The sequence below is a fragment of the Saccopteryx leptura genome, chromosome 3 (assembly GCF_036850995.1).
Source record: "Saccopteryx leptura isolate mSacLep1 chromosome 3, mSacLep1_pri_phased_curated, whole genome shotgun sequence".
NCBI lineage: Eukaryota > Metazoa > Chordata > Mammalia > Chiroptera > Emballonuridae > Saccopteryx > Saccopteryx leptura.
The window spans coordinates 320,695,627-320,716,880 of record NC_089505.1 but is presented as its reverse complement, the minus strand read 5'-3'; the positions used below and the strand labels follow the sequence as shown (position 1 = coordinate 320,716,880).

Sequence of the window (21,254 nt, the reverse complement as noted above, 5' to 3'; positions counted from 1 at the left end):
ATTGGCCTTCCTTCTGTGTGTACATCTCTGGTACCTTTGTAAACCCAAATTTCCAGTCAAATTGGATTATGACCCCACATTACTGGACTTATTTTTAACTTAATCACTTCCTGAAAGATTCTATCTCTAACTATGGTCACATCCTGAAGTTTGGGCATTAGGACTTCAACATATGAATTAGGGGGAGTATGATTCAGTCCATAACACTAACCACATCATATTCTTTCTTTGTAGTCTCTTTATTTATTTATTTATTTTTACTTTGAAAAATTTAATTAATTGTGTTTACATAGATTCTAGGGTCACCCCGAATGCCTCCCCCTCCCCCCTATTCCCCTCAACATCTCCCTTGCCCTCTCCCTACAGCGCCCTCCCCCCTTCCCTTCAGGTTTATCCCATTGTAGTCTCTTTATATGACTGCTTCCTCCACCCTCCATCTCTCCATCTTATTTTTCATGCACTAATTTGTGGAAGAAACTGGATCCATTGTCCTGTGGATTGTCCTACATCCTGAGTTTATTTGCTTCTTTTTCATGAGGCCAACTTATTCCTCTTCCCTAAATTCCTGCAAACTAAATGTTAAATTTAAAGGTTCAAATGAACTTAGGTTCAATGACTTGACCAGACTACCTTATTGGTGGTTGTGCGGCAGCTGTGTTAGGCTTGCTCACGGGTTTACCAGCTGCAAGCACTTCGCTTGATTAGTGCGTGAGCACATGGCCGAGGCACGTGAACATAGCCTACATAAGACTATGGGTGCTTCCCCTGTGTGGCGATTCTCATGCTCACCTGTCTTTGTGAGCCTCCAATAAACGGGTACGGCCCGACACTTTCCAGCTCCTCAGTTTCTCTACGGTCTGCCCGGATCCAATGCGAACCTGCCTGGCCTGGGCCACCAGCATTACAGTGCTACTTGCACTTCCTACTCCATTTTATAGAGACACTGTGTCTGCATAACCAACTCACTTTTAGTTTTGCTTAGAATGTTTTTAAAAGGCTGTTCTGAATGCATGGTAGGTCACTTACTTTTACAAAGTGTCTGAGAAGTACAAGGTATGTTTGAATACGTGCTGCAAAGGTAACAGCTGCCCCTCTATTACAGGAGCTTCTGCTTGCCGAAAGATCTTGACAGTATCCCCTCCAGGCCAGCCCTTGAAGCCCCATTCTTCATCAGAGCTGGAATGCCTCCTTATAACCCCTTCCCTTTGTACCACCCGGTGCCGCCTACCTCTCCCTAGCTGAAACATTGCTGACTGACCTGAAGAGCAGTGATGCTGCTGCTGCTGATGATGATGATGATGTTGCATTTCCCCTCTGCATTGTTAATATGGAAAGTCTTTCTAGGTTGAAGAAACTACCTCACCTCTAAAAATGCATTTGATGATATCAGGTGTTCCCAGGCCTTTGTCCTGGTATTGAAGTGTATTCAGAGTGTACCTAGAAATATGGGTGGTGATTAGGGGAGTACAGAGGAGCTTTATCCTTTTTTCCCTTGGGATAAAAAACGCTACTGGTATTACAACTATATATTCTATAGTTTAGAATGTACACCATGTTGCTGCCTCCAGGACAGCACACCCAGGGTGTAATGCTGGTGGTCAAGGCCAAGCAGGTTCACATTGGATTCAGGCAGCTGGTAAAGGAACTGTGGGACGGGAAAAAATAGGGCCATTTCCATTTGTTAGATTTTTGCAACAGCTGGCAGGCAAGCGAACAGGCAGGGGAAAACCTCTTCTCCCGGCGAGTGGCAGTGGAGGGCAAGCAAACAGGAAAACCGCCCCTGAGGTGGGAGGCAAGTGATCTGTGCTGAGGGAATGTACCCATAGCCTTATACAGGCTACACACAAGCCACATGCTCACGCATTGATCGTGCAGAGTGCAAACAAGTAAGCCTAACACAGCTGTTTTCCCAACAATAACTAAATGTGGTATATGTGAAAAATCATCCTGCATCCGGGAAACAATTTTAGAAAAAGCTTCTCCACACTGGAGAAACAGAAAGCAGGAAGACCAAAAGGAGGGTAAAATCAGGAGCAAATTGTCCTCAATACACAAAAATGTTCCTGCAGAGAACAAGGAAATGAGTGTCTCTTGAGGGTGAAGCACAGAGAATATTCCTGGAATATTGCCTCTCTTTTCATGCTCCTTTTCATGTACCTCCGTACCACAGTCATGGGAGCTCTGAAAGCAGGGAAGGAAAAATGAATAGAAGCAGCTCATGAGGAAAGAGCTTTGTTCCTAATACAGAGAAGCTCAAAAAATATTGGAAGATATTTTTAGGGCACAACTGAGGAGATAGGTAAAATGAGCATAAATAGGTAAAATTAGCACACTCCAGCATAATGCAAAAGGAAGTATTACATTCATGGTCTAGGAGGTAGACTCTCCTTATTTCTTAAGGTCAATCTAGTATAATCGGTACATGTAATGTCGGTGGCCAAGGCCAAGCAGGTCCACACTGAATTCGGGCAGAAGGTAAACTGTGGAGGCGGAAAGTGTTAGGCCATTCCATTTAATAAATTCTCACAACAGCAGACAAGCACACAGGCAGAAGAAAACCTCTTCTCCAGCACACAAACAGCAAGAATGACCTCTCACAGTGGCGGAAGGCAACCCGCCATCCACAATTCCCCATCTCTCTCGAGTGCAAGCACCCATAGCCTTATATAGGCCATACACATGTGGCACTGCTACGCACCCACACACCAATCAGGCAAAGTACTTACAGTTGGTACCAGCGAGCAAGCCTAACATAGCTGCCCCACAATACACATGGAATTAAGAAAGCTATGAAATTCTCAAATAGTTCTGTCTTCACCTCCCATCCCATTTTAACTTCATTGGTAATTCTTCATTGTGAAAATAGAAAAGTAGCAAAATGAAAGTCAGTTACTTTTGCAACATATGGTAATGTTACCCAGCTAGGACAGGCTCTCTGCCTGATGTACACAGAGCCCAATCTTATGGCACCAGTTTTTGAGAAAAGAAAGGTATAATGCTGGTGACTGAGGCCAAGCAGGTCCACAATGAATTCAGGCAGATGGTAGAGACACTGTGGACCCGGAAAGCATTGGACCGTTACCATTTAATAAAGTCTCACAAAGGCAGATGAGCACACAGGCAGGGGAAAACCTCTTCTCCAGCACACAAACTGCAAGAATAGCCCCTCACCGTGGTGGGCAGGCAATCCATCATCCACAATCGCCCTGAACGCAAGCCCACAGCCGTATATGGACTATGCAGACGTATCTCTGCCAGGTGCTTACCCACTAATCAAGCAAAGTGCTTGCAGCTGGTACACCAGCAAGCCAGCCTAACACAGTTGCCCCACAAAAGGGCATTTATTTGCAAGTTTTGCCTGCAGGGAGACAGGAAGCAAAGCTCAAATCTGCCTCCCAGATCCAGAGTTTAAGATGAGATTTAAGGGGATTTAGTACCCAATCTCCCTGGACCTTTGCTTTTTAAGTATTCTGGCATTTGGGTTCTGGTTTTCAGGTTCGGGTCATGTCCTGGTCCTTTTGATTCCCTGCACTGGGGAGTAGTTAAGGGTTCAAAAGTGTCACTCGTAAGTGGGGTAAACTTTGGTTCTGGGTCTTGTTAGAAACAGGATAGGACCAGTTTGAGCTGGTTCTGCAGCTGCAGTAATAGAATCTGGTAGGAATGACTGAGTGGATTGGGAGCATGAATGAGCATCCTGTGCTGTAGTCCCACCTATTCCTACCGTTCCCATTCTTGAATATCTCAGGTAAGGGAACTACTGGTACATAACAAGTTCTCATGTTGATAAATCACCTTTCTTGTGAAACATTAGATGTTTTCCATGTGTTGACAGCTTTCTCATATCTGTTAAGACTTTAAGAATCTTTCCAAAATACTTAAAGAGTCAGAGAGACACCACTGGTTTGGGAGGTAATGATTCTATTACGAGGCAAGTGGCCAGGCTAATAGGCTCTTGCTTTCAGTGATATTATGATCTCAGAAGATGAGTGAAAAGTTTTTGAGGTGGCTACATTCTGGAAAAGGTAAAACTATAGGTAATAAGTGCTACATTTTTTTTTAAACCTTGATAAAGGTTACAAAAAATTTCAATGTATTAAAAAATGATAAAGTCACACAGGCCACATTTTCTAATCACAATGTAAAAAAGTTATAAGCTAATGACAGACTAGTCAAAAATTAAAAATAGATTTCTAAAAGCACTTGGATAAAATGGAATCTGAGCTGAAATTAGATCCAAGCTCTTTGGAGCTGAGCTGTTAGACCTGAGCTACTTGGAATTAAACAATAGTGCCACATATCAAAACTCATAGAATATAATCAAAGCAGTAATTAGATAAAAGTTATTTATAAGTGAATTAATCAGAAAACAGTGATGATTAAAAAAACACAAGAATTTATTGCCAGAGGCTAGAAGAAAACTAACAAAGTAGTTGTCAAAAAAGTAGATAATGAATAATGGAGCCTGACCAGACAGTGGCACAGTGTATAGAGTGTTGGACTGGGATGTGGAGGACCCAGGTTCAAAACCCTGAGGTCTCTGGCTTGAGCACTGGCTCATCTGGTTTGAGAAAGGATCACCAGCTTGAGCCCAAGGTTACTGGCTTGAGCAAGGGGTCACTTGGTCTGCTGTAGCCCCCTGGTCAAAGCACATATGAGAAAGCAATCAATGAATAACTAACGTGCCACAATGAAGAATTGATGCTTCTCATCTCTCTCCCTTCTTGTCTGTCTGTCCCTATCTGTCCCTCTCTCTGTCACACACAAAAAGAGAGAAAAGGATAATGGAAATCAAAGGAGAATTTACTAAAATTTACAGTTAACAAAAACTAAAATTGATCCATAAAAACCTAAAGTCACTTCTTTGGAAAATAGAGCTATAGACTAACCTTTGGCAAATCTGATAAAATGATTTTATGGTTTCTACCAAGCTTTAAAAAACAGGTGATTCTAATGTTCTGATGCATTTTAACAGGTGGAAGTCTTTCCAGTTTAGTTTAAACAGAGAGCAGATCAAGATGATTTAAAGTAAACAAGGATGATCCCTAAAGGAAAATTATAAACCAATTTCATGAAGCACAATAGGAGTCCATTTATAATAGCAACACAAACCACGGACTACAAATTCCTTTTCCTAGGAATAACCATGTAACAAGGACTTATTGAATGCACAAATCCAGTGCTCCACTGGTTTTCCTTCATTTACATTTCACCTCCAGGTTACTTACTATCCCAGTTCTAGGAGTGAGAGGACCACTGCTCAGAGAGATGAGCTGACTGCTGATTTCTCTGAGGTCATTCAGCTAAATCACTGAAAGAGCTGGGATGGATATAATTAATTTTTAAAAGTTTTGCCAGCCCTGGCAGGTTGGCTCAGTTATAGAGCATCGGCCTGGAGTGTGGATGTCCTGGGTTCAATTCCCAGTCAAGGCACACAGGAGAAGCTCACAGCCCCCTCTCGCTTCTCTCTCTCTCTCTCTCTCTCTCTCTCTCTCTCCCTCTCCCTCTCCCTCTCTCCCTCCCTCTCTCTGTCTCACTCTCTCTTTTCCCCTCTTGCAGCCAAAGCTTGATAGGAGTGAGTTGGCCCTGGCCGCTGAAGATGGCTCCATGGCCTCTGCCTCAGGTGCTAAGAAGAGCTTGTTTGCTGAGCAATGGAGCAATGCCCCAGATGGGCAGAGCATTACCCTCTCATGGGCTTGCCAGGTGGATCCTGGTCAGGGCACATGCAGGAATCTGTCTCTCTGCCTCCCCTCCTCTCACTGAATTGAAATATTTTTTTTTGCCAATCTTTTTTATTTTTCAGTGAGAAAGAGAGAGAAAGATGGGGACAGACAGGAAGGAAGAGAGATGAGAAGCATCAATTCTTCATTGCGGCACTTTAGTTGTTCATTGATTGCTTTCTAATATTTGCCTTTACCAGGGGCGGGGGGCTTCAGCTGAGCCAGTGACCCCTTGCTCAAGCCAGCAACCTTTGGGCTCAAGCCAGCGACCATGGGGTCATGTCTCTGACTGTGCGCTGTGGGGAAGCTATGTTAGGCTTGCTGCACCAGACGGGGGTACCAGCTGCAAGCACTTTGTCTGATTTGTGCATGGGTTCATAGGAATGCCACATATGTATGGCCTGTATAAGGCTATGGGTGCTTGCACTTGAGAGAGATGGGGGATTGCGGATGTGCAGTTGCCTGCGCGCCACTGTGAGGGGCCATTCTTGCTGTTTGTGTGCCAGAGAAAAGGTTTTCCCCTGCCTGTGTGCTTGGCCACCGTTCTGCAACTTTATTAAGTGAAATGACCCAATGCTTTCTGGCTCCACAGTTTCTCTGCCGTCTGCCTGAATCCAATGTGGACCTGCCTGGCCTCAGACACGGGCATTACATGCGCTCAGGCTGGTGAGCTCGGGGTTTTGAACCTGAGTCCTCAGTGTCCCAGTCCAATGCTCTATCCACTGCACCACTGCCTGGTCAGGCAAGTTTTGCCAGCCTGATAAGTAAAAAGTGATACCTGGTTTTAATTTGCCTCTCCTTTTCTTACACGATTTTCTGCCAAGTAAATTTTGAATCAAATGTAATACTGAGTTTGCATCTTCAATATTTATGGAATACTTATCTCACACAGTTCTCATTCTTCTCTCAGATGAATTAATCTTACTGTCTTGCAGTTACTGTTTCTGATACTTTAATGTAAAAGCTGGTAGTCTTCTAAGTTTTATTTTTGGTAAAACTGAGCATTTTTATAGAAATATATATAGTGTATGTGTTTTGTGTGTTATTTTTTTTTTATTAGCTAGTAAACTTTTATAAAGTGAAACTTCTCTATATTAACTATTAGGTTACCCTGAAGTAATGTTTGCACAGGAAAGGCAAGATGAAACTTGATATATTGCTCTTATTTACTAGTTTTCCAAAACTGACTGGTCCCCTAACATTTTCTAAAAGTAATCAGTGAGTGTTTTGGTATCATTATTAAATCATGGATTTACACATATCTAATGTATTTCAGTCGATTGCATCATTATTCTTATTGATACTTAAGCTTTCCCATACTTGCTTGTTTATATTACCTCTTGTAATTCAAAAGTTTAGCACTTTTCTTTTTTTTTTTTTTTGTATTTTTCTGAAGCTGGGAACGGGAGGCAGTCAGACAGACTCCCGTATGCGCCCGACCAGGATCCACCCGGCATGCCCACCAGGGGGCGGTGCTCTGCCCATCTGGGGCGTCGTTCTGTTGCAACCAGAGCCATTCCAGCACCTGAGGCAGAGGCCACAGAGCCATCCTCAGTGCCCCGCCAACTTTGTTCCAGTGGAGCCTTGGCTGCGGGAGGGGAAGAGAAAGACAGAGAGGAAGGAGAGGGGGAGGGGTGGAGAAGCAGATGGGCGCTTCTCCTGTGTGCCCTGGCCGGGAATCGAACCTGGGACTTCATGCCAGGCCGATGCTCTACCACTGAGCCGACCAGCCAGGGCAGAAGTTTAGCACTTTTATGTAATCAAATGTTTTATGGTGTCTGGGGTGGATAGTTAGTAGATTATGACATACATCTAAGTATCCGAACTTTGAAAGAGATACTATGTAACCATTAAAATGGATGCAATGAAGCTGTGTGTACTGTCAAAGGAGGTTTCTGAGGCACTTCTAAAGGAAAAAAGTATAAGGCACAGAATCGTACATATATATGGTCTAATGCCATTTAGATAAACATTCTAAACAATTTTAAACTAAAGTTGATATGTTTTTAATTTCATGGAAAAGGTTCGGAAAGATTCGTGTCAAAATCTTAGCACTAGTTATTCCTGGGGATGGGAGAACTGGGAACTGCTGAAGAGCTGTAATTTCTCCGTGTGCCTCACGTTCCGGATAGAATCCTGGATGAGTGTTCACCAGCATCTGTGCCTCTTTTACTTGGGTATTTTGTTGTTGTTGTTTAAAATTAGTTTTATAATTTTTTAACTCAGGTTTAAATTAATATTCTGCTTTTGATGAAATCTTATAGCTGTCAATTTCATTTGCAAATAGTTTCTGCTTTTCGGGCCAAAAGAAATGTCAAAAATTGGTTGGAATGTCTAAACATGTAAGTGCATGTAGTTGTTTATAAAAAAATATGTGCATTCTCACAGGAAACAGCATAATGTATTGGAAAAAATGACTCTCTGTGTGTGTTAGCAATTTGTAGCATTCTATTATTAATGAGTCATGTGACCGTGGACAAATCATTTGACCTTCCTTAGCCTAAGAGGTAAATAGATTAGATCATGGTAAAGTAAAAGTAAATATCAACACTGAAAATATTATCACATTACTGTATTTTAAAATTCATATGTCTGCATTGAGCTGACAAATTTCTGACATAGTCACTTGGATTGAAAGGCTGGTATATAAAGAAAGAATATTGGATTGAAGTCTTGGTGGCCTGAGTTACAGGTCATCTGTAATTTCAGAGAATGAGTTGAGCCTCTTTAAACCTTGTTTTATTTTTCACCTGAAAAGTGGAAATAATAACTGCCTTTCCTAGCTCACAGAGTTGTGGGAAGAAAGAAATGAGGTATAAGAGACATACAAACATTTCTTGTAATCTGTAAAGCCTTATAAAAAATATAAAGCATTGTTCTTGTAATTAGCCTTAAAGATTGTTCATAAAAGTGGAGCTTTCAAATATGATAATAATGGAACCATTTTTTCAATAAATAGTACAGTAAAAGAACTAGAAAAAAAAAACTCTATGGCATAACCAAAGTATAAGAATTGTTTTATATGAGATACAATGTTAAAACAAAGTGTCTATTTTTGTTTCAAATGTTCATTCATTGAACAAATTTTTTTCTTACCATCTACTCTGTTAAGCACACAAGTTCTACTCCTAGGTCTGCTTAGCTTCAGAGTGATAGCTGATACTACCCATATGCGTTAAAAAATTACATAAGTTATTAGAAATCCTAACAGTAGTAAGGTGACATTTAATGTGATTTTGATTTGCATTTCCCTTATGATTAGCAATGTAGAGCACATTTTTATATACCTGTTAGCCATTTATATATCTTCTTTGGAAAAATTTCTCAGCCCTGGCCAGTTTGCTCAGTGGTAGAGCATTGGCCCTGCCTGTAGAAGTCTCAGGTTCAATTCCTGGTCAGAGCACACTGGAGAAGCCATCATCTGCTTTTCCACCACTCTCCCTCTCTTTTTTTTCTCTCTCTCTGTTTCTCTTTCTCTCTCCTTCTCCCACCGCCATGGCTCATTCGAGTAAGTTGACCCCTAGGCACTAAGGATGGCCTCGCTTCAGATGCTGATATAGCTCAGTTGCCAAGCAATGGAGCAATGGCCCCAGATGGGCAGAGCATCACCCCATAGGGAGCTTGCCGAGTGGATCCTGGTTGGGGCACATGCAGGCGTCTGTCTCTTTGCCTCCCCACCTTTCACTTAATAATAATAAAAAAAAGAAAGAAAAATCTCTCTTCAGATGTTTGGCCCATGTTTTAATATATATATATACATATAATTTTTTTTTGCTGTTTAGCTGAGTTCTTTGTATATTTTGAATATTAATATTTTTGATGATCTATACATCATTTGAAAATATTTTCTTCCATATTCTATGTTCAGTTTTTGTTGTGTTGGTGGGGTTTTTTCCTGAGCAGAAAATTTTAGATTGACATAGTTCCACTTGTTTTTGTTTCTGTTTTGGTGGGGGTGGGTTATTTTGGTATTCTTTGCTTTTGGCTTCAAATCCAAAAAGTCATTGCCAAGACTAAAGTCCAAAAGCTTATCCTCCCATGTTTTCTTTTAGGGTTTTTATGGTTTTGGGTCTTATGTTCCAGTCTTTAATCCATTTCAAGTTAATTTTTATATATAGTATATATAGGGGCACAGTTTCATTCTTTTGCATGTGGCTATTCAGTTTTTCCAAAACCGTTTATTGAAGGGACTGTTCTTTCCCCATTGTGTATTTGAGGCTTCCTTGTCATCAACTAATTGACCATGTATCTATGGGTTTATTTCTGAGCTTTCTATTCTGTTCCATTGATCTATTTGTCTATTTTTATGCCAGTACCATACTACGATCATTACTAGAGCTTTGTAATAAAGTTTGAAATCAGGAAGTATAATACCTCCAGCTTTGTCCTTTTTTCCTCAAGATTGCTTTGACTATTCATTGTCTTTTGTGGTACCATACAAATTTTAGAAATGTTTGTTCTATTTCTGTGAAAATATGACTTTGGGATGGTGGTTGGGACTGCACTGAATTTGTAGATTGTTTTGGGCAGTATGGACAATTTAACAATATTAATTCTTCTAACCCATGGGCATGGAATATCTTTTTTTATATTTTATTTATTGATTTTACAGAGAGAGGAGATAAGGGGAAGGAACAAGAAGTATCAACTCACAGTTGCTTCATTTTAGTTGTTTATTGCTTGCTTGTCATATGTGCCTTCATTGGGCAAGCCCAGGGTTTCAAACCAGGCACCTCAGAGTTCCAGCTTGACACTCTAGCCACTGCACCACCACAGGCCAGGCAATATCTTTCATTTATTTGTGTCTTCTTCAGTTGTTTTCATCAGTATCTTCTAGTTTTCAGTGTGCAGGTCTTTCACCTCTGTGGCTAAATTTAATGCTAAGTATTTTTTATGCTATTGTAAATGGTATTATTTTCTTAATTTTCTTTTTGGATAACTTATTATTAGTATATAGACATGTATCTGATTCTTTTTAAATGTTGCTTTAGTGTTCTGAAATTTCACTAAAATAATTTATTAGTTCTAACAGATTTTTAGTGTCATGTCTACAAAATCATCACCAAACCAGATGTCATGAAGATTTACTCCAGGCTTTTATTTCTTTTTTTAAAAGAAACTGTTTATTTTATGTCAACCTTATTTCCATTCTGTTCAAGAGTTTGTGGAAGAACAGCTTAAGACCATTCAGTGGGTGTTCGTAACCATTCAGTGGCCTGCGCAGCGGGAGCTGCAGACCAGTTTTCTGTAACAGGCTGAGCACTCCAAGCTTCAGTAGGGAAATGCTGAACAGGCACAGAGGGCGCCTCCATGCCTTTAGACCAGTCTGCAACGTCAGGTTGAGCATCAGTGAACTCGAGAGCTGGAGCAGTCCATTCACCCTGAAACTCTTCCTTGTTCACAGCCTTTTTCGCAGTGGCTCACTTTTCCTTTTCAATCTCTTCAGGATCTCTGTAGAAGTAGAGATCAGCCATGACCTCCCATGGGTGCTCACAGGAGATGGTAACATGCATGTGCAGTACTTCCTGGGCCAGCACCCACTCCATCAGACCCACTGAGTGAGCCCCTTATTGTTGTAAGTGATGGCAATGTCCAAATAGAGCAGAGGAGAGTCTGATTACAGAGCAGTGGTAGGCAGGTTAACATAGTCACCTCTGTGAGAGGCTGATGGTCAGCCCTGGAATCAGTAATCACCAGAAGTCTCTGCTCACAGAAGGCTGCCTGGATCTGGTGAGTGACAATTCTAGGAGTGAAGCGACTGGCAATAAGGATGGCTCCATTGACAGCAGCAAACTTCACAGCTCACTGACCAGCGTTCTTGGATGATGTGACACTGACATCAGTGGGGTTTGCAATGGCATCAATGACAACAATGGTACGAGCTGCCAGCAGACGCTTCTCCCAGGTTCTCTTCAGATTTATGATGTAGATGCCATCACTTTTCCTTTTGTAGATGTACTGTCCCATTTGGAAGTCAAGGTTGTTGCCACCTAAGTGGGTTCCTGCTGCAAGAAATTTGAGGACATTCTCCTCCTTCACTGGCAGGACATCAGGGGCTCTGGACATTGTGAAAGCTTCTCTTTAAGTTACATGGGCACTGAAAACAACAGCTACAGACTCCTTCTTTGGGTAGTAAGGAAAGAATACTCCAAGGTTTTCTTCCAAGAGTTTTATAATTTCAGCTCTTAAATTGCTCTTAAATTTAGATCTATAATCCACTTGAGTTAATTTTGTGTACAGTGTGAGAGGTGGGGATCTAATTTTATTCTTTTGCATGTCAATATCCACTTATGTCAGCACTATTTGTTGAAAAGACTATTCTTTCTCTTATTGAATTGTTTTAACCTCTTTGTCAAAGATCAGTTGACCTTAAATATGAGTTATGTCTGCATTCTCAGTTGAACAGCTCTTATGACAGTACAACACTGTCTTTTTTGTTTGTTGGTTTTTATTTATTGATTTGAGAGAGAGAAAATCATCAATCTGTTCCTGTATGTGCCCTGACAAGGGATTAAACTCACAACCTTTTGCATGTGGGGATGATACTCTAACCAACTGAGCTTTCTGGCCAGGACAGTACCGTACTGTCTTAATTGCTATAGCTTTGTAATATAGTTTGGAATCAGAAAATGGAATCCAACTTTGTGTTCCTTTTTCAAAATTGTTATGACTACTCTATGTCTCTTTCATTTCCACATGAATTGTAGGATTAGCTTGTCAAATTTGGGAAAAAATACAGTTGGAATTTTTTTTTTTTTGTATTTTTCTGGAGTGAGAAGCTGGGAGGCAGAGAGACAAGACTCCTGTGTGCTCCCAACCAGGATCCACCCAGCATGCCCACCAGGGGGCAATGCTCTGCCCATCTGGGCCATTGCTCCTTTGCAACTGGAGCGGTTCTAGTGCCTGAGGTGGAGGCCATGGAGCCATCCTCAATGCCTGGGCCTACTTTGCTCCAGTGGAGCCTTGGCTGTGGGAGGGGAAGAGAAAACAGAGAGAAAAGAGAAGGGGAAGGGTGGAGAAGCAGATGGACTCTTCTCCTTTTGACAGGGATCACATTGAATATACAGATCAACTTGGAGAGTATTACAATCTTGATGATATTAAGTATTCTGATATATGAACATGGGGTTCTTTTCATTTATTTAGATATTTTTTTCAATGTGTTTGGTGGTTTTCAGTGTACAAATGTTACACTTTAAAAAATTTATTTCTAATTATATTATATTTTATTCTTTAAGATGCTATTAGAATCAGACTTATTTTCTTAATATTATCTCTAGAATGTTTATTGTCAATACATGGCTTTTATTGAATCTTTGAAATACTATAAATAACTGAGGATTTATCTGGCATTTTGCTGTTTCTGTAACTAGACAACTTAGATCTTATTCATCAGCCTGCTCAACTGTTCTTTTTTCAGAAACATAGATACTATCCAAAAATTTTCTGATATCCTTGTTTTTAACTGTTGTGGCTTGCTGAATCAAAAGCAGCTGAATTTGATACTTCAGTATAATTTTATTCAATAATTAACTTATCTTTCTGGGCTTGAGACACTGACCAAGTAATGCCTGACCTCATCTTAACCTTGTGGATGTAATTCTTTGCCCAAGAAATTTCTGATTTCAACAAGAGAACCATTCTCCTAAATAACAATATTGATGGGGAAGTGAGCACACACAGATCTCATTTTGTAATGAAGCCCAGTGTAACACCCTTGATCATGGTCTGTACATATGACTGCAGATAGTATGAACAATAGCCAGTTTCTATTTCCCCACCATTTGTCAACCCAGAGCCTCTTTTTTTTTTTCCAAGGAGACTGAGTTCTTCATTGATGTGATTGAAGCCTCTCCACAGGGTACCTCTGGGGCCCTTCACAATAACTGTATGTTCCTTCAAAGCGATGTCTACATTTTATAGAATGTCAACAGCCTTATTGCTTAGAATGGTCTTTATCCTTGCAGTAGATGCAGCAAAGAAAATTATAAAATTACTGACTATATTCTCTCTGGTATAATTTACATCTCTGTGACCAATCTGTAACTACCAATTTGTACTTCTTAATCTAATCTCTTTACTGTTTTCACCCAAACCCCAAATCCCCTACATTGGGGGGGTTTTTTTTGGTTTGTTTTTTAATATTAAACTAACCTTGCACTTTTGGAATATATCATATTTGTTCATGGTGTATAATTTTTTTTATGTGTGGCTTGACTCATTTTGCTAATTTTAGTGGAAGATTTTTGCACCTGTTTTCCTAAGGGTTGATTATGATGTCTTTATCTGGTTTTAGTATCAGAGAAATACTGGTCCGTAAAATGACTTGGGAAATATTACCTTCTTTTTTATTTTGGGGGAGAGTTTGTGAAGAATTGGTATTAATTCTTTTAAAAATATTTTGTAGAGTTCACCAGTGAAGTCATTTCAATCTTGGCTTTTCTTTGTGGGATTTTTTTTTTTTTTTGAAAATTCAATCTCTACATTTTCTTTTTCTTCTTGAGTCAATTTGGGAAGTTTGTGTCTTTCTAGGAATTTTTAAAATTTCATCTTAGTTTTCCAATTTGTTGGGATACAGTTGTTCATAGTGTTCCCTTTTATTTGTATTTGTACAAGAGCAGTAATGATATCGTCTCATTGGTTCTTGATTGTTTAATTTCCACATATTTTGAATTCCCCAAGTATCTTTCTTTCTGGCTTCTAATTGATTTCATTGTTATTGGAAAACATGCTTTGTATAATATTGATCATTTTAAATTTATTGAGGCTGCTTTATGGCCTAGCATAAGGTCTATTTTGAATATTCCATGTGCACTAGAGAAGAATGTGTGTCCTGCTGACATGTGGAATGCTTTCTAGGTGTCTAGTTATCTCTGGCTAGTTTAGAGTATTCTCGTGTCATCTATATCCTTACTGATCTTATACCTACTGGTTCTAGTCATTTTTGAAAGAGGGTGTTGAATTCTACCACTATTATTGTTGAGTTGTCTGTTTTTTTCCTTTAATTCTGTCAAGTTTTGCTTCATGTATTTGGGGGCTTTGATGTTAGGTGTTTATGTATTTATAATTGTTATATCTTCCTAGGAGATTGACCCTTTTTTCATTGTAAAATGTCCCCTCACCTCCAGTAACACTTGTGTTTAAATGCATTCTACTTTTTTAAAAAAATTTATTGATTTTAGAGAGTGAAGAAGGGAGAGAGAGAGAGAGACAGGAACATCGATCCGTTCTTGTATGTTCCCTGACTGTGGACCCAACTGGCAACCTCTGAGCTTTGGGTCAAAGGTCTAATCAATTGAGCTATTCGGCTAGGGCTGCACTTTACTTCTTATTAGCATAGGCACTCCAGTTTTCTTATGGTTGCTGTTTGCCAGATATATCTCTTTTCATCCTTTTGTTTCAATCTATTTGTATTTACTTATTGATTTTAGAGAAAGGAGAGAAAGAGAGAGAGAGGCAGAGGGCGGTGGGGGCTTGAAGGGGAGCAGGAACCATCAGCTCGCAGCTGCTTTTCCTATGTGCCTTGACAGGGCAAGCCCAAAGGATTTGAACCAGCAGTTTCAGCATTCCAGGTCGACACTTTATCCACTGTGCTGCCATAAGTCAGGCCTATTAGTATTTTTTAATTCAAAGTCTGTCTCCTATAGACAACATACAGTTGAATAAGGTTTTTATTCATTCAGTCTCTGCCTTTTGATTATATTCTTTAATCCACTCACATTTCATGATATCATTGATAGGACTTAATTTATCTCTGCATTTTGCTTTTTGTTTTCTATATGTTTCATGGATACTTTCTCTTTCCCTTCTTTGCTAACTCCTTGTCTTAAGGTGACATTTTCTAATGTAGCATTTTAAATTTAGTGATGTATTTTATATTTGTTGAAATAATTTCTAATGACCTCTAGAAGCTCTCAGTGTACATCTTAGAGTATCATAATCAGCTTTGATTTATATTTATTTAATTCTAGTAATGTATAGAAACTTTACTCCTATATAGCTCCCTTTCCTCCCTGTTTTTATGATATTATTATACTATTAAGTGTATATGTTACTAATATGCTAATACATTATTATTATTGCTTTCTATAATCCTGTGTCTTTTTAAAAAGCAAGAGAAGGCATTGGCTTGGTTTTCAGTGGATAGAGTGTCCTTCCTACAAGCAGAGGTCATGGCTTTGATCCCCAGTCAGGGCACAGAGAAGAAGCAACAAATGAGTGTACAACTAAATGAAACAACTAAGTGGAACAATGAGTTGATGCTGCTCTCTCTCTCAAATCAACGGGAAAAAAAATTCAAAAGCCAAGAGAAGAAACGAGAGCAGAAATTTATTTACAGGTTTTTTTAAGGATTAAAATTCTTACCATTTCTGGTTCTCTTCATTTCTTCCTGTGGATTTTAGTTACCTTTTGCTGTCATTTTATTGCTCTAATATAGCTTCATTGCTTCCTCTCTCCTTTCTGTTATTATTGTCAAATATATTTTTATATGCTATAGGTGCTATAGAATTTGTTTGTTTTTATGATTGCTTTTTAAACCATTTAAGAGAAGAAAAACAAATATTTAATCATACCATGTTTTATTATTACCCACACACTTACCTTCTTACCTTTACTAGAGAGAGAGAGAGAGTGTGTGCGTCTGTGTATGAATTACTATCTGATATCACTACATTTTTTTTAAGTTGAGAGGAGGGGAGAAAGTGAGGCAGACTCCTGCATGTGCCCCAACTGGGATCCACCCAGCAAGCCTCTCAGGGGCTGATGCTAGAGTACCAAGCTACTTATAGTGCCTGAGGCTGACACACTCAAACCTACTGACCTATCCTCAGCGCCTGGGGCCATACTTGAACCAATCAAGCCACTGGCTGTGGGAAGGGAAGAGGAAAAAAAGAAGGGGGGGGGGAGAAGCAGATAGTTGCTTCTCCAGTGTGCCTTGATCAGGAATCGAACCCAGGATGTCCATATGCTGGGTGGACGCTCTATCCACTGAGCCACCGGCCAGGGCTGTCACGACCTTTCATACTGAAGAACTTCCTTTAGTGTTTCTCATAAAGCAGGCCTGCTTACAACAAATTCTGTCAGTTTTTGCTTATCTGGAAATATCTTTATTTTGCTTTCATTCTTAAAGATAGCTTTGCTGGATGTATGATACTTTATGTACAGTTTTGATCTTTTAACATTTTGAATATGTTACCCCACTGCTTCTTGTTGTCTCTTATTTATGAGAAGTCAGGTAGCAATCTTTTTTTTTTTTTTTTTGGATTTTTCTGAAGTTGGAAATGGGGAGGCAGTCAGACAGACTCCTGCATACGCCCGACCGGAATCCACCCGGCATGCCCACCAGGGGGCGATGCTCTGCCCATCTGGGGCGTCGCTCTGTTGCAACCAGAGCCATTCTAGCGCCTGAGGCAGAGGCCACAGAGCCATCCTCAGCGCCTGGGTCAACTTTGCTCCAATGGAGCCTTGGCTGCGGGAGGGGAAGAGAGAGACAGAGAAGAAGGAGAGGGGGAGGGGTGGAGAAGCAGATGGGCGCTTCTCCTCTGTGCCCTGGCTGGGAATTGAACCCTGGACTCCTGCATGCAAGGCCGACGCTCTACCACTGAGCCAACCGGCCAGGGCCCAGGTAGCAATCTTAATTGTGATTTATTTGTTCATGATGAGTCATTTTTCTCTTGCTACTTTAAGATTTTCTTTTTATCTTTGGCTTACAACATTTGACTATATGATGTATCTGAGTGTGAGTCTCTGAGTTTATCCTACTTGGAGTTGAATGTTATGTGTTTTTCATCAAATTTGGGAAGTTCATAGCCATTGTCTTCAGATATTTTTTTCTGCTCCCTGTGTAGAAAAGTATCAGCATAGTAGGCCTGACACCACTATTCTTAGTATCTTTCTAGTCTTGCTGGCAATTTGACTCTTGGCTGTTGACTGGGAAATTGACTCTCAAAGAAAGTATTTTCAAGGAACAGTTAATTGATAGCAGTGGTTCATTGTGCCTAGTGTGTTTGCACAAACAGTATGCTTTGTGCTGAGTACCTGCTTTCCTTCTGGATGTCTGGAGTTTTAAATTTTTTTTAAATTTTTATTTATTTATTTATTTTTTACAGAGACAGAGAGTGAGTCAGAGAGAGGGATAGACAGGGACAGACACAGGAACGGAGAGAGTTGAGAAGCATCAATCATTAGTTTTTCATTGCGCGTTGCAACACCTTAGTTGTTCATTGATTGCTTTCTCATACGTGCCTTGACCGTGGGCCTTCAGCAGACCGAGTAACCCTTTGCTGGAGCCAGCGACCTTGGGTTCAAGCTGGTGGGCTTTTCCTCAAACCAGATGAGCCCGCACTCAAGCTGGCAAGCTTGGGGTCTCGAACCCCAGTCCTCTGCATCCCAGTCCGACGCTCTATCCACTGCGCCACTGCCTGGTCAGGCTGGATGTCTGGAGTTTTAGCATATGCTAGCCAGAAGATGCCTTTGAAACCAGCCCCTGACAAAAATCTTGGATGTTGTGTTTCTGAGGGCTTCTTGGGCAGAAACATCACACACATTTTGATGTACTTTTGTTGCAGAGAGGTAGTGTTCTCTGTGTGATTACTCACGAGAGGAAGAAAGCTGGAGGGAAGCCTGCACAGGGACTCCTCCAGTCTCAACCTGTGTCCTTTTCCCTTGCTGATTCTGTTGAATGTGGTCTGGCTGCATTTGTGCTTGTTATGACTAGTATCAGGGAGCTACCAACTCCTCTTAAATGCTTGCCCATTAAAAAACCTCTAATGTTTTCTACTATGCCCTTAGGCACAGACTTTTCCATGATCTGATCCAAATAAAGTAGGTTCGCTGCAGAGCAGTTAGTGCTAAAGCCTACCCCCTCACCCCAAGGAGAACCCTAGCACCACTGCACCCAATCTGGGGGCAGGGACAGCAGCCTGCTTCCCTCCCAGTTCCACCAGAGGTCTACAAACAAGCATGGAGGGAGGGCAGGGATGGCAGCCCAGGTCTTCACAGCTTGCTCCTCCCAGTGTGGAACCTTTGCCTTACCAGCAAGCTGGAGCTTCCACCTTACAAATGAGGACTAGGTGAGAGGAGGGCGGCCCATTCTTCTCAGCTATGCTCCAACAGAATAGAGGTTCTGCAACACAAAGCTAGAGAGGGATGAGAGATGCTGATTGCCTGACCCTCCGGATCAGAACTCTAAAGCAGAAACTGGGAGCGGGGTGAGGAGGACATCATGTCTTCTTGGCTACACTAGCCCAGAGTACAGTTTGTAACACACAGAATTGGGTGTGGGAAGGATGACTCAAATGCCACAGACTCTTACTGGCACTTAGTAGATTTCCTTATCTGGTTTTTTGTTTTGTTTTTTAGATTATAGTTATTCATTTTTAGAGAGAGATTGGAGAGAGAGAAAGAGAAAGAGATAGAAGGGGGGAGAAGTAGGAAGTATTAACTCCCATGTGTGCCTTGACTGGGCAAGCCCGGGGTTTTGAAGTGGCGACCTCAGCATTCCAGGTTGACGTTTTATCCACTGCACCACCACAGGTCAGGTTGGTTTTGTTTTCTACTTTTTCTATTTTAAATAAAAATTATTTCTTTAAGCATTTTAATACTTATTTTTCATCTTTTTCTATAAAATTAAATTCATGTTCCAATGGGCAATTTTAATGATTTTTTTGTCTTTATATTTCTTTGTTTTGGAATTTTGGTTTGCATGTTAATTTTGAAGAAATTTTTTATTTCTTTCTTTTTTGTTGTTGTTGGTTATTTTTCTGTCTTTCTTTGTTTTCAACTATTTCTGTTATGATACATTAAGATTTCCTCCACAGGACCTCTGAGCATCCTACAAAAAACCACATATTACAATTACAATTCAGAATTTCTGCCGCATATAATACTGAGATTATCGAAGATTTGATCTGAGAGCCATTGGCTCACTCCTGCAGTTCTTTACCTAGGACTACAGTTTTCTTAAGCCCCAGCAGAGGTCAGCCACAGTTGTTTTATATAGCTTCTTTCTTAAGAAAGGGAAGATTCCTCTCAGTTTTTAAAACAGTCCCCCATTTTACCTGGAGCAATTTTAGTTTTCTATACCTTCCAGACTAATGGTGCCTTTGTCTGTTTCTGTGACCTAGAGCCTAGCCAGCCCACTCTGCCCATTCATTGACATTTTCATTTCCATACTGGGTTTTGGATATACTTATCTTGTTTCTTTGCACACCCGTATCTTTATGGAATTCTCTTATCTGTCATTGCTTTCTCTTGGAACAGAGGGAGTAATCAGAACAGGAATTCATTTCCACAGTTTGACCAAGACTTCTGGAATCTGAATTCAAACACATTAGTCTTTAGTTTCCCAGTAACATTCAGAGCTGTCTAGATGTCTCTCTCTATAGAGTGATGGATAAAATGGATCAACAAGACACAGGGGCCAGTATTAAAAAAATATGAACCAGAGTGTGAATAGAGTAATGGTGAAGCTCATGGGAGGGTTCACAATGAGGCAAGAAAATGAAATCATAAGCCAGATTCTATGTGGGTTAACCAAATAAGGAAATTAAAACTAAATAAGACGTTTGTCTGGCCTTTGGTGGCTCAGTGGATAGAATGTCAACTTGAAAGACTGAGGTCACTGGTTTGAGACCTTGGGCTTTCCCAGTCAAGGCACATACAACAAGCAAACTATAAGCAATTAAAGTGAAGCAACTATGAGTTGATACTTTCTGTTTCCCACCTTTGTAAAGTCAATAAATAAAATTTTTTTCATTTTTTTATTTTTCTGAAGCTGGGAAATGGGGAGGTAGTCAGACAGACTCCCACATGCGCCCGACCGGGATCCACCCAGCATGCCCACCAGGGGGCAATACTCTGCCCATCCGGGCGTGTCGCTCTGTCACGACCAGAGCCACTCTAGCGCCTGGGGCAGAGGCCAAGGAGCCATCCCCAGTGCCCAGGGCATCTTTTGCTCCAATGGAGCCTTGGCTGCGGGAGGGGAAGAGAGAGACAGAGAGGAAGAAGAGGGTGAGGGGTGGAGAAGCAGATGGGCGCCTCTCCTGTGTGCCCTGGCTGGGAATCGGGACTTCCGCACGCCAGGCCGACGCTCTACCGCTGAGCCAACCGGCCAGGGCCATAAATAAAATCTTTTTTTAAAAAAAAGATAAATAAGATGTTTAAAGTCAGTGTCTAAAGTAGGTAACAGTGGTAGTACTGAAGAGTATTTTGAGTAGCACTTTGCTCTGACAGATGTCTTGTTATCCAGATGCACTCATAATCTACCTAGCTGTACTATGCAAAAGGAAGATTCTTCAAGAGCGAAAATTTGTTTAAAAAGTAATTCAGGCCCTGGCCAGATGGCTTAGCGGTAGAGCATTGGCCCAGCTTGTGGAAGTCCCAGGTTCAATTCCTGGTCAGGGCACACAGGAGAAGCACCCATCTGCTTCTCCACCCTTCCCCTCTCCTTTCTCTCTATTTCTCTTTTCCCGACCTGCAGCCAAGGCTCCATTGCAGCAAAGTTGGCCCCAGCACTGAGGACAGCTCTATGGCCTC

At 40.9% G+C, this 21,254-nt stretch overlaps 1 protein-coding gene, 1 non-coding gene and 1 pseudogene across 4 annotated transcripts in view; 1 reads left to right on the top strand and 2 right to left on the bottom strand.

Moving 5' to 3' along the window:
* RGS20 (regulator of G protein signaling 20) overlaps nt 1-21,254 on the top strand; it is a 120,275-nt gene that overhangs the window by 57,248 nt on the left and 41,773 nt on the right. The window lies entirely within an intron of this gene.
* On the bottom strand, nt 10,895-11,783 carry LOC136398024 (small ribosomal subunit protein uS2 pseudogene; annotated as a pseudogene).
* TRNAA-UGC (transfer RNA alanine (anticodon UGC)) lies at nt 17,264-17,339 on the bottom strand. Its single transcript has one exon. It is a non-coding gene; the product is annotated as a tRNA-Ala (tRNA).